Source organism: Mauremys mutica, chromosome 3 (assembly GCF_020497125.1).
Source record: "Mauremys mutica isolate MM-2020 ecotype Southern chromosome 3, ASM2049712v1, whole genome shotgun sequence".
Classification (NCBI taxonomy): domain Eukaryota; kingdom Metazoa; phylum Chordata; order Testudines; family Geoemydidae; genus Mauremys; species Mauremys mutica.
In genome coordinates this window covers 209,524,855-209,538,688 of record NC_059074.1, presented here as the reverse complement: position 1 = coordinate 209,538,688, position 13,834 = coordinate 209,524,855, and the positions used below count along the sequence as shown (strand labels likewise).

Sequence of the window (13,834 nt, the reverse complement as noted above, 5' to 3'; positions counted from 1 at the left end):
CTGGATTTAATTTATTACAAATGCATTTATCTTTCATAAACACGCACGAGCCGTAGATACAAAATTGTTGCTAAAATGTCACCTTGACCAGTAAAATGAGAATTAATGTATCCCGGGAAGCAGCTGAGCTTCCAACTAGTATGAAGAGGCTCCAAATGCTGCTAGCTGGAGGTAGACACGACTCGTTAGCAAGAACTATCTTCACACAGGAATGTAGACAGGTGTATTCGGCACCCTGGCTGCAGCCTACAACCCACAACCATCCATCCCCTTTAAAAAAAACACTTAGCACGTCTGCCTGGCTTTAAGACTATCAAAGCACCTTTTCATTGTTGTTAATACCCAGTTTCAGAGGGGTCCATGGCTCATTATTTTAACTGAGTCTTTAACCCCCCTCAAAAAAGGTTCTGTTTTTCCTAGGTTCTTCCCTCTCTCTCCTTTCTCCACTTATCCTTAGTTGTTTAGCATCTTTTTTCTTTTTCCTTTTTCCTTTTATTCTTATGACTCAGAGCCCAAGAGATGTTTTCTAACGCTGGTGTCTCATTTCACTGGATAATTCAGCATTTCTTTCTATTTTAAGAAATACAAGGGGATATACCTTTGCAGGCCTCATTGCTACAGTTCTTGTTGCAAACAAATTGTGCTTTGCAGAGACACAGTATAAACTATATCTACAAATCCGTGTCCTATCTTCTGACAACACTTCAGTTTCTGATCAGGAACAGCTGTCCCTGCTGAAGTGCCTTGCACAGAAAGACCTTCCAGCATTTTGCAAATTGTCCCGAATGAAGCCTTTGGAGACCCATGTGAGGGAGCTGCATGTCCATGTTACCGACAGGAAACTGAGGCTCAGTTTAGGGATAACAGACGTGCCCTAGATCACTCAGCAATCGGGGGCAGGAGAGACCCACATTTGCTGACTCCCAGGGGCTTGCTACACCCACCAGCTTCCCTCCCCCAGAGGAATCGGTTCCTACCTGTGAAGGGACGGAGCAAATCGCTTCTTCCTGGAGAATGATTCTGCTTGACACTGGCGCTGCTCCCACAGTCCAAGCCTGCCCCTGCCCCTGCACCATGCACCGCCCTGACCCCTGGGCTGCTGTGCACTGATCGCCGGGCGGTCACCACCGCGCTCCCTGCCTGCGGGAGCGTCCCGCAGCCGGCTGGAGCGCAGCGCAGCGCTGGCATCCCGGCGGCGAGCCCAGGAGCCGCTCTCCCCGGGGAGCCCCCGACAGCTCGCCTGGGCGGAAAACAAACTTCCCCTTGGTGTTTAGCAGGACAGTCAGTGTCCGCGCCGGGCACCCGGCCTGGCACGTCCCCGGCTCGGCAGCTGGAGCCAACTGCGCCCCGCGCCCACCTCCCCCGGCAGCCCGAGCCCTGGCGGGTCCGGGTCCGGGGCGGGGGCGGGGGCTGCTGCCCGAGGGAGGGTCCCAGCCCCCCCGGGGTGACAATGAACCGCTTGAGCCCCGCGCCGCTTCCGCTGCAAGGGGAGCCCCGGGACACGGGGCAGGAGTCAGGAGCAACACGTGAAATCCCCCCCGCGGTTACAGGCTCCGCCGCCCGGGCAGCGGGGCTGGGATCCTCCCTGCGGCCCGCACCGCAGCTCCCCAGCCGGGTGCCTCCTCGGGGCGCGCCGGACCCGCGCCCCCCGCAGGGCAGCTCCCCGCGCCGCATCCCCCCGCCCGGCGGAGCTCACCTGGTGCGCAAGGCGCCCGCCCGCCGCGCCCCGCGGGGCAGCTCCCGGGAGAGGCCGGGCTGCGGGCGCAGGGCAGAGCCGGCGGGGGACCGGGCTGCACCGCGGGACTGGCGGGGGGGAGGCGGGAGCGGCCCCGCATGGCACAGCAGCCAGCCGCCCCCTGCTGCCGGAGCGCCGGGTGCCCGGGCGGGCGAGCGGGCGGAGCCGCGGGGAGGGAGGCGGCGGCGGCTGCCCGGGAGAAGCGGCGGAGCTTTGAGCAGAACCGCCGCAGCCGCGGCTGGGGCTGGCCGGGGACTGACCGCCCTGCGCATCGCTCCCTCCCGGTCCTAGAGGCAGCCCGGCCCGCACTGCCGGCCCCCAGCCCCGCGGCTGCTCCTACCGGCTCGGCGCCGGGCGGGGGCGGCTCCCTGCGGCCCTCCAGCAGCCCGGGGGCCGGTGCAAAGGCTGTCCCGTCCCGCCGGGAATCCGTGCCGCAAAGGGCACCGCCAGCAGCCCCGTCTAGTCCGGGGTTAATCCCCCCCCCCCCCGCAGGCTCCTTGCGGGGCTCGCAAAGCCCGGGCGCGCTCCGCACTGGCTGCTGCCACTCCGCTCTGGCAGCGCCTGGAATCGGTGCTGGGGGGGGGAGGGTTTGTGTCCCCCCAGCCCTGCCCTGGCCCGGAGCAGAGCGCGGCTCCCTCACCCGCCGCAGTGGGGCCACCTCCCGCACCGTGTCCGGCTGCTGTCCTGGCGCCCACACGCTGCAGCCCTGCAGCCAAACCCGGGCTCTTCGTGCCACAGCTGCAGGGGTTGTGCAACGCACCCCAGGGCTGCCTCAGACATGGGCCCGCACCTGCATCCCGCCTGGGCAAGGTGCCTGGCCTGCCCCCGCCTCCGGGACAAGGGCCTGCAGGTCCCCAGGCCCTGAGACAGGCTTGTGCGGCCGCTGGAGGCCCACAGCCCGCAGAAGCCAGGGGAATGGCCCCTTCGCTCAGCAGCTTTGGCTCATGCCCAGGCGCCGGTGTAAATCAGGGTGAACCCCGGAGGCCAGCTGCATCGCACCCATGTAAACCCAGTGTGAGGTCAGAATTAGCAGGAAAGGCGGCTCCCCAGCATACACCCATTACACTATGGCCTAGCCGCCAGCCGCACTGCTTGAGAAACCCAGCTGGGGGGCGGGCACGGCCCTAGAAATAGGCGATAGGGAGCTACCCTGCACTGGCAGTTGGCAAGCGGGACCAGTCCTTCCTGGGAGAGCTATGATGTAACAGGCTTTCTCTGCTACTTCCTAGGACGCCTTCCACTGTAAACACTTTGGGGCCAGGCCCAGCTCTGTTCTGTTTGTCCAGCGCCTAGCACATGGGGTCCTGGGCTCTGCCTGGGGCTCGTCCACAGCATGACAATACAGACAATGACAGTGGGGTCCATTGATTCCATTGCATGTCACCTTCCACCACTGTCAGCAGCGCTAGACAAGCCACTGGGGTAAAAGCTTCTCCCACCATTCTGGATGCTTCAATTTAAAACTCTAGAGTCCAAGGTCCCCGCCCATGGTGTGTGTTTCATTTCTTTATTTGCTTTTGCCAACACAATTGGCAGTTGTACCAGCTGCAGAGATCATCCCCAACATGATATTCAGCAGCCTACCCACGTTTAGCTCCATACCCATGTTGTGTCTTGGAAATCTTTAATGAGGAGCATGATGGATTTTCTCTTCTTACCCGCACTCTCCTCATTAGTCATACTTGCAAAAGCAGTAGTGGCAAATCATTAATGAAAGATCACTCTCAATATTTAAATTGTATTTTAAATCTCTTGTACATGGCTTGGAAATCTACACCAGTCACACTTTTCTGTCTCCATTTATATAGTTTTACTAATTTGTTTGCTCAGTTGCTGTTCTTGAAATGTGAAAAGGGCCTAATTCCATTATTTCTACCGCGGTTCGAAACATGGACTTCCTGTCCCCTCTGAAATTCTGAGACTGACATTTATTTTCATCCCAAGTTGGGACAAAAAGTTCAAATGTTGAAACTGTTGCTGGAATGAAAAGTTCAGAAAAAAACTCTATTGAGAAATATCAAAATATTTTGTTTTGATGTTTTTGATCAAAACATTTTGATGTTCACACATGATGCATTTCATTTTGATTTAATTTTCCCAACAGAGAATTCAGCTGCACTCCATCTTTTCCCTTGGAAGATTTGTTTTAATAAAGCCCCATTTTTCTGAAAGGTGAAAAATGTTTTATTGAAAAATTCTCTTCTTATTTCTTGGCTGGCATCAGGGCTTGAAAAACCCACGTGCCCCTAATGGCTTCACGTGGAGTATTGGGTCCAGTTCTGGACACATTTCAGGAAAGAGGTAGACAACTTGGAGAAGATGAAGAAAGGTCTAGAAAACGTGAGCTATGAGGGAAGACTGGAAAATTGGGTTTGTTTAGGCTGGAGAAGAGAAGACGATGGGGGCGAGGGTGACAGGATAACAGTTTTCAAGTCATATAAAAGGTTGTTACAAGAAGGAAGGTGATAAATTGTTCTCCTTAACCTCTGAGGATAGGACAAGGAGCAATGGGCTTCAGCTGCAGCAAGGGAGCTTTAGGCTGGACACAGGGCCGGTGCAACCATTTAGGCGTCTAGGGCGCTAGGATTTGGGGGGCGCCATTTTCTTCGGCAGTGACCGCAGCTGATTGGTGCCACATGCCTGGGAGTTGGGAGAAGTGAAGCAGCCACGGCGTGCTCAGGGAGGAGGCGGGGCAGGGGTGAGCTGGGGCGGGGGAGGGGGGTGCCTCAGGGTGGAGGGTGGGGGTGGGGAGCTGCCACAAGGGGGCACCTCAGGGTGGAGGGGGGAGCTGCTGCGGGGGGGGGGGCGCAAGGTGGAAGTTTCGCCTAGGGCACGAAACATCCTTGCACACGGCCCTGGCTGGACATTAGGAAAAACTTCCTGGCTGTCAGGGTGGTGAAGCACTGGAATAAATTGCCCAGGGAGGTTGTGGAATCTCCTGCATTGGAGGTTGTTAAGAGCAGGTTGGACAAACCCCTCTCAGGAACAGCCTAGTTATTAGTAGCCCTGCCTTGAGTGGAGGGGACTGGACTAGATCCTTCTCGTTGTGACACAATCCCCTTGCACCCCCGCCAGCGTAACCCAAGGCAGTACCACCTGCCTGAGTCTGCAGGGCGCTGCCCTCCAGAGAGGGAGGCTAATCCACTGCTCAGAGCACCAGCCTAGACCCCGAGACGCCTTGTCTTCAATTCCTTGCTCGACCCCAAGTCACGCAGCCCCGGTGCATCAGTTCCCTCTGCAATGGGGCCAGTGACACGAGGGTGGGAGGCGCTCAGCCTGGAGCTGGCGGGTAGGGAAGTACCTATCTAGAAAGATAGTCACCATTATCTGCTGAGGAGAGGGAGGGGCTGGCTGCCTCTGGACCCAGCTGCCACCACTGGTAGGGTGGGTGTGGCTGGCAGCTGGTGTGGTGCAGAGGGTCCTGGCAGGAGGCACTGGCAGGACAGTTTGCATGGCGGGGGGGGGAGGGGGTTCCCACAGTTATGAAGTTCACTGCCTGGCCACATGACCATCCTTCCTCCGAGTCCCAGGCTACTGCTGATGACAAGAAACTTCCTTGTCCAGACCCACAGCCGGAGTCAGTCAATCCTGAAGTCAATAGAGCAACCCAGTTTACACCAGCTGAGGATCTGGATTCTATGGTATTCCTTATACTATACCCATCCCTGTGGTATGTGAGCTCCTAACTCAGTGCTTCCCGCCCCCACCAGTACAGGTAAATGGAGAGAATATTGTGCCGAGGAGAAAATCATGAAGCCCACTTAATTTCACTGGGCTGTCATCTGCAACATGGGTCCCGTGGGCAAAGACCCTCAGTCTTTGTGGCCGAAGGAAGCAGCTAGGAGGCAAATATGAACCTTTCTTAAAAGTTAAATTTTAATTAACATGCAACAAAACCTGAATTTTTAAAGCGATAAGTTGCGGGGGGGGGGGGGGTATGGGTCAGGCACTCCAGGGTCCAACATTCCTGATTTACAGGGCAGAAGTAGATAAAGACAAATGCTCCCAGAACCAGCGAATGTATCTAGGCACCAGGTGCCCAATCCCAGAGACCCAGCACCTGCCACCAGCAGCTCCACCCCTTCCCTGTACCACCAGGTCACTCCCCCAGGATGCACCTGGCGCTCCGCAGGAGTTGGGCAAGGAGTGACAGAGAACCTGGCTCTCGCACTGGATGAGAAGGATGGTAGTTGCCTTCCTGGAGTGAGGGCAGAGGAGGAGGAAAGGGGGAATGGGAGAGTCCTACTTGGGCCTATAGTGGGGCTTGAACCTGGGGCCTTCCTGCTAAAAACAGGAGCCGCTACCACTTAAGCTAATGGAGTAAAGCTGGTAGTGGTGAGCAGCAGCCAACTCAAACTCCTTACGTGGCCCAGCCACTAGGAGGGACAAAGGCCCACATTTGCCTAGCATGGGTTGCAAGATCATCCCAGCCTGCCACCCAGCCAGTCCATCCCTAGGAGACGAGACGCCAAACAAAGCTCAGAGAGAGAGAGAGAGAGAGAAATGTCTGGAATCCTGAGACACAAGGGGGGGCGGGGGAACTACATCTCATTTCATAGGCTCCTTCCCGGAAACAAAGCACACAACAAACCAGCTGCATTATGGAGGGACAGTCAGCTACTCCTCAGCTCAGGCTGCATCACCATCGTCACCACCACAGCGATGGTGGCCTCCTTGCAAAGTGAGCATCACCCAGACTGATCTCTGGCAAGATGCATAAGGTGGTCTGGTTGCAAGAGAGGGACACACATTGCATACAGTCCTTTTGTGCTACCGTGGCTTTGGCACCCCTGAGATCGCTGGCCATGTGGTGGTTATTCCTTGGTGCACACGCTTCAGAATTCGTTGGTCTTCGGTTCTTATATGTCTATACCAAGAAAGCTGCCAAGTGCTGACAGAGACCACAGCTATCCTTGTGTTTAAAGCCACACTTTGTATCCTCTCCCCCAAACTATCCCTGTCCTGAAAAGTTGGAGCAGCCTGGATATTCAAAGTCATATAACCAAGAGGTTCCTGCAATGTAGCAACTGAAAACTGGAGCTGTTTCCAGTGTTCCAAAACCCATCCAACTCTTTTTTCCCCCATGCAAAGGAACAACTAAGGAGGGCAGGAGGCACATGAAACTTCTAGGACTGGTGAGAGCTAGGTCTGGTCCTCTGCACAACGATCTAACAAAATACAAGACTTCATCCGACATCCTTTGTCACATGGAGCAGAATGACCTAGTGCTGGCAATGCACTAACAGAGCCCAGGCTCCAGAGTGGGAACAGCGCCAGCACCTCCTCCTACAGAGGATAAAAAGGAGCACTAAGGGGACAGCCAACTTTTGAGTTTCACAGAGCTCAAGCTTGACAACTTGTCCCTTCCACCAGCAGAAGCTGGTCCAATAAAAGATATTAGCTCAGCCACCTTGTCTCTCTCCAATCCTGGGACCAACACAGCTACCACACTGCAAACAAGAATGCTCCTCACTCATTCATTTCTCAGAACAGGGCTGGAATCCAGAACTTCCACCACTTCAGCATGGACCTCCACCACTTGAACTAAAGGAATAGCTGCTTTCGCTGGCAGCAGTAGTAGGCTGTAATCCTGCTATGTGGACTAGCCACTAAAGGGAAGATGTGATCCCTGCTGAACCAATGGGTGACACTTTAATGGGGGCATATAAGTACCCATTGACCTAAAGGAAACCAAGTATCACTTAGCAGATCTGGTAAATAAGGGTGAAGGATGTTCCACAAGATCACTTCAGGTGCAGCCAGTAATTGAGCCCATCCCCCGCTATTACGCCAGCACTCATCCACTTTGCTACTCTGCCTCTCAGAAAGATTAGGCCAGAGCTATGCACTTGGCTCTGCTACCTATAAGAACTGCTGCAACTCTGTACCCATCCCTGGGAAGAACCAGCCCCGAGGAAATCTGCTCTGCACCACCTCTTCTTCCACTCCTCCAGGCAGGCAAGCAAGCGGGTGCAGGAGGATTTTACTGAACCGGGGCGGGGGCAGAAAGGGAAAGGGTTGGAGGGAGCTGATCTTGGTGCAGTGCGGTACGGGAGGTGGTGATGGCAATCAGAGGGGGAAGTAGGGGTGGTTGCTGGCACTTAAAGCAACACCATGTATTTTGAGCCCCAGGTGCTACAAATGAAATATAAAGAGCACAGGATTTCAAGGATTATTTATTGCTTAGAAAAAGCGATCCAGCTATAGGATTCTATGCACAGAATTTTACAAACATGTTGGCTTGCGCTTTTGTCTCTTAGAGCAAATTGGTTGCTCGAGAGGCTGGCTATGATGGAACCAGAACCCAGGATCAGATCCACAGCATAGACTGCATAGAATTCAGAAAGTAACTAAGCGGGTGCTATCTCTTCTCTCTGCTCCCTGCACCTAAACTGTGATACAGAAATAAGTCTAGCCTACTAAGTCTCAGATAAACAGCCCCCTGAGGTTCTCCAGCCAGCTTCAGCTTGCATAGCACAGAACTAGCTAAATCAGTTGGGATTCATGCAGCCTTAAATGCGTCGGTGAATGATGGTAGGACGGATTTCTTCTCCCTTGTTTAATTCTTTGCTATTGAGACAGCGAACACTGAAAACAGATTACCATCATTTCCCTGCTATCCATCATTCATTGCACAAGACGTTCTCCCTGCACGAACGCAGCGCATTGTCGCATCTTTTGCTGACATCAGGAAGAGGAGATGGGGTTGATGCAGCTTCCTCACAGAACATCAGGGTCTGTCACGTACATTTAAAGAAAAGGGTAAAAAGAAACTAGGTGTTAAGCCCCAACCTTGGTGCTTACTTAGGAAATATTGTACAGCAGCTTTGTGGTCAGTGTCTGCCCTAGGACTGGTGTAGTAACAGGGCTCATCCCCGGCAGGAAGGACAAGCCCCAGAGATCAGAGGACCGTTCCATTTCCAGGCCCACTGGAATTCTTGATCTATCTTCTGTGGCTGCCAAGAAAGGCACCAGTTAGTGCTCGCTGAGATGGGACCATCTGTCAGCTAGGAAACAGGCTGGCTCCACCATCTGGTTTCTTATAAGGAAGCAACACAGCCGTCCACTTGTAACAATATTCAGGCAGTGCGGGCTTTGGCCAGATTCTGACAGATGGTCAAGATGTGAGAGGCTCCCCTTAGCTGAGGTTAGCAATCTCCTGTGCCATTCAGTCTCCTAATACAGACATGCGTCTTCATTCCCTGGGCACTGGAACAAGGCCGCTGCACATCTGGCCATTTATGTCACTTCTTCCTGAATTCCCACAGGAGTGCCTGACGTTCCCAGACGAGATCAAACCAGGCAAAGGAAGCATTATTGTCCCCAGTGAGGAATTGAGGCACAGAGTTTAAATGTAAAGCTGGGCAGGCAACGGGTTTCCCATCCCACTAAAAAGTCAAGATTTTGACAAGCATGTCCTGCCGCACTGGGACGAACCGGAGCCTGTGGAACGTTGTGTACAGGAACAGAGACCCCGTCCCCCTCCCAGAATGCCAATAGCCCCAGGCTAGAGCGGTCACCTGGGAGACGGGAGGCTGCAGGTCAAGTTCCCACCCTGAATCCGGCACAATCTGTTCTGGGCAAGTGCTGGAACCACTGGGCTCCAGGCTGTTGTAATGTGGGGCTCTCTGCAGCTTCCCTCTTGGAATGGTTCCACTTTGTAGTATTAATGGAATAGCCATTCGGCCACGAGAGAAAAACGGGAGTGACTCCAGTCGTGTGGCTAAGGTCCCGACCAGGCAAGCAGAGCAGCCTGGTTCACGTCTCCCACGATTGCCCTAATTGGCAGGCAATTGAGTCCGTCTCTCTCCAGCACCATCAGTTTTTACTTACACAGGGTTAAGGAGGAGACCACATCCTTTCCTCATCCCATTGTGTCTACATTACAGAGTGCGCAACCGCGGCTGGCTAACACCTGGTTCCGAGGTCTGTGTTCTGTACGACAGAGTGTCAGAGGAAAGGCTGTCTGAATTCACTGCACTTACGCCTCGTCCTGGTCTGTGTGGGCTTAGAGCAGGGGTGTGACACTCATTTCATATGGCAGCCTGACCCGACGCTCTGCCACAAGCCACACTCAGCAGAACTGGAGAAAGATAAGCCAGGCTGGGGGTTACTTACATTCACCCTTGGCCCTATTGGAAGTTTCCTTTTCTTGGACTTGCCGGGGGAGGGTATCTACTCTCCAACTGGCAGATAAGCACTTGTCAGTGCCACTGTCTCTCGCCCAGACACGTATCAGCTTCTGCCAGACGTTCGCCTCGCCAGCCCCTCTGAAAGGTGCCCAAGTGGTACTGTGCCTCTACGCAGAGTCTGGCCTATGGGGCTGTGATTTGTAGCGCGCACCATTGTGTTACTCCCTTGCGTGGATCCTGCTGGCACACGCTGAATGCTCCTTAGCAGGCATTGATTGAGTTGTTTGAAACAGGACGTCGGCGGGGTCTACATGGGGGATTTAGAGCCCAACACTCTGGTGTACTCTCCCAAGCACACCCCCATGGCATGGAATCCCCAAAGATTCAGGGGAAGTCTGCAGGTTGGATCCAGCCCAGAGGCTGCAGGTCTCACACCACTGCTTTAAACTATCCAGTGCCTTTACTGTTACTTTAAGGAAGAGCTTTGAGGTTGATTTAATAATGTCTTTTATCTTTAGGAGAGCAGAAATTAAAAACCTTAGACCTAGATTCTCATCTAATGCAAGTTGTCATAGCTCCATTACTAACAATGCAGATCTGGGTCTTTCCAATGCTGCGCCAGAGGGATGGCTATCCAAAGCGCTCCACTTCAGTGGAGTGAGGCTAATTTACACCCACCAGGGAGTGGGTCTTAATTTCAGCTTCCAAGTCTAAACCCAAAAAGGAGACTCCAGTGTCCCCTTTCAGTGTTGCATGTTCTGCTCATGGAGTCAAAGCACCGGTAGAACAACAGTGATGGGAAACATAATAGAAGGGCAAAAATTGATGAGGCAAGGGAAAATGAGTTGGCTGCATGCAAGACTCAGAGCCTGAATGCTTCTTAATGAATGGGCTCCCACATGTATCACAAGACTCAGGAAAGGAATTCATCCATCCAGCTGATACAGACCACGCTGCTTGGCGGGCTCACAAAATGACATCAAAAAGATCTTCCAAGTGAACTTCCACAGCTCAGTTAAACCCCAGAAATGTATTGTCTAAACATGTGTCACCCTGCCTGGTACAGCTGATAAGGTATTTTCCTGGCTTTAAATGGCTATTAACGAGAGATGAAGGGATGGTAACAACAAGTCTGTTGTGTTTGCTTTGTTGAAGCCCTGGTGGTCAGTCTCCCTGGTTACCCCCAGAGATCGAACCATGTTTAACCACGTGATGGGAGCCATGATCAGTCAGCAGGCCACGTTTTCATTGGTGGGTCATCACTATCGGAGTGTGTGATTTGTTATTATGACATCCAGACACTAGACACAGTCAGGGCTGGGGGGAGATTTTAGACCCAGCCCTGGGCATGGGGTAGTGTGTTAACTGCACTGCCCCAGAGGCCTGGTGTCCCAGAGACACCGTTCCACCCCCTTGGTCCAGGAAGGAAATGAGCTAGTGCAACCTTGGAAAGGGTGCAGTTTACTTCACCCTCACAGCTGGCCATGGAGCTGGGGAGGAGCCAAACCTGCTTTACCCCTCCCCTTTTGTTCACAGCAGGGACTACTGGAGACCTGGCCCCAGGTAGGGTCTATGGGGAAGGGGTGGGACCTTTCTACCATATGCAGCTGCATTTGCCAAGGGTACAGTCTAGCCCTTAAGCAACATTGTCCTTTTTACCAGTTAACACAGGGATGGACTGTTCCAAGGGCCCTTGGTATAAAGGAACTGAGAGACACCCTGAATAGAACGGGTTTTCCCTGTAACTATATCCCTACATTACTTCGGGCCTGATCGCACTGTTGAAGGAAAGCTCCCAGCTGAAATCAGTGAAGAGTTCTGCTTCCAAATTAATTGCACGCTATGGCTCTTAGCATCTGGGCATCACATCAAAAACGATGAACCAACTAAGCAGCCAGGGAGCACTCCCGTAAATACTTACCATCCGTAATGAGAAGTACTGCAACGCACTCTGAAATTCAAACAGCAAGAGGCCTCCTTTGAACAGGGAATGCAGGAGAAGAGCTACCATGCACATCAAATGAATTGTCATCTACCTGACAGGAATCTCTGTACCGCTGGCACTGAGCGGCATGACGTTTATTCCAATATTATTCATTACTTCATCTGTGAGGTAGCACTAGTTGGCAGATCTTCTCTTGCGAGCTATGGGTCAGATCCTCAGCAGGTGTAAACTAGCGTAGCTCCATTGAAGTCAAAGGAGTGATGTGGATTTACACCAGCTGGGGCAGGGGTAGGCAACCTATGGCACACCTGCCAAAGGCGGCACGTGAGCGGATTTTCAGTGGCACTCACACTGCCCGGGTCCTGGCCACCCGTCCGGAGGGCTCTGCATTTTAATTTAATTTTAAATGAAGTTTCTTAAACATTTTAAAAACCTTGTTGTATGTAAAGTAAATAATAGTTAGTTATATATTATAGACTTATAGAAAGAGCCCTTCTAAAAACATTAAAATGTATTACTGACACGTGAAACCTTAAATCAGAGTGAATAAATGAAGACTCGGCACAGCACTTCGGAAAGGCTGCCGACCCCTGAGCTGGGGGACGGGAACTTGCATTTCTAAAAGAGGAGAACCAAATCCCAAATAAAAACAGCCACCAGCATGGTTCGACCTGTCTGCTCAGAGCAAGGGTAAGCTGAGCACACCAGGCAATGACTATGGACTGCTCACAATGCAGCCTTACACGTGAAATGCACAGTAGGGGAACTGGTGTGGCTGAGTGACTAGTACAGTGGACTAGAACTTGGACACCTGAATTCCGGTGCCCATCTTGCCACTGGCTTCCTGGGTGACCTTGGGCAAATCACTTCATCAATCTGTGATTCAGTTTCCCCCATCTGTAAAATGGGAAGGATGGTAGTGACCTCCTTTGTAAAGCACTTGGAGATCTACAGATAAGAGGTTTGTATTATTAAAGGGCAGAATGCAAACTCCTTACTCCCACCAGTGAGTAACTACTCACATGAGCAATCCCCCTGAAGTCTAGGGTGTTACTCATGTGAGTAACTACTCATCAAAGGGGATAAGGGCTTGCCAAGGAGTCTGCAAAGAGTCATGTCTATTTTCACACCAAGTGCTCATTTTAAGATTGTTCCCATTGTACATTTTAAGCTTCTGCCATCCCTGCCGTTTAACCAATTAAATTCAGAAGGCTAAATAATTAATAGCAGGCCAGTGATTTCTTCCAAGGCCACTTCCTTGGAGTAGGTTCTAGCTTATTCCCTTTTAATCTGACTTCTCAGGAATAGTGGATGACTTGTTTTGGCTGGAACTTTATGTTCTGTACGTGGAGCAGAGCTGATGTAGCGTTCACCACTCTCTCCTGCGCTTTCATCCTTCGCACCACCGCCCTCTCCATAGACATCAGGTCTGATCCCTGCTCTGTTTTACCACTTCCCCGCCAGCATCACACCCTGGACACAAGCAGAACTGCCCCCTCCCTCACCACCAGAACATTTGGGGTTTGGGATAAATGAAAAATTTTGCAGCAAGTGTCTTGTTTCCTTGACAATTTTTCCTTTGAAAAAAATCAAAAACATCAAAACCAAAAATTCTCAGCCAAAAGTCTTCAGTTTTCAGTTGAAAAATGGAACAAAAAAAGTTTGTTGTTTTTTGATGAAAAGTCAAATTTTCCATGAGCAGAAAAAAAGAAAAAAACAACTGCTTTTGTTTTTGGGGGTTGTTTTTTATAAAAACACAAACCCCAATATTGACCTGGGAAAACGGATAGGCATCCAAGCTTTGCTCTTTCAGAGAAGGAAAGAATCTGACCTTTTCCCTGTAAAAATACTAAGGCTTTCTAGAGAGTTCAGGGGTTTCCTATCGAAACCAATGGCTGGGGGGTGCCTAAACCCCCTAGTTAGTTTTGAAATTCTCATCTTAAGCCATTTTGTCCCAAACTAATCAGCAGAAGCAGCTTCCCCAGCTGTGGGTAACATTTCATCCAGTGTATTGTATTCACT

At 52.1% G+C, this 13,834-nt stretch overlaps 1 protein-coding gene across 5 annotated transcripts in view; it reads right to left on the bottom strand.

Annotated features, from left to right (window-relative positions):
• The window catches only part of SYNDIG1 (synapse differentiation inducing 1), a 149,266-nt gene that overhangs the window by 100,179 nt on the left and 35,253 nt on the right, over nt 1-13,834 (bottom strand). Inside the window, exon 1 of one of the 5 annotated variants that reach the window (XM_045009254.1) lies at nt 2,376-2,393. The exons of 1 other annotated variant lie outside the window; for it this stretch is intronic. The gene's annotated coding sequence lies outside the window, so the exon portion shown is untranslated. Of the gene's footprint in view, nt 1-977; nt 1,055-1,696; nt 1,863-2,075; nt 2,154-2,375; nt 2,394-13,834 lie in introns of those variants that run through there. 3 more of the 5 variants (XM_045009253.1, XM_045009250.1, XM_045009251.1) reach the window with 3 other exon arrangements.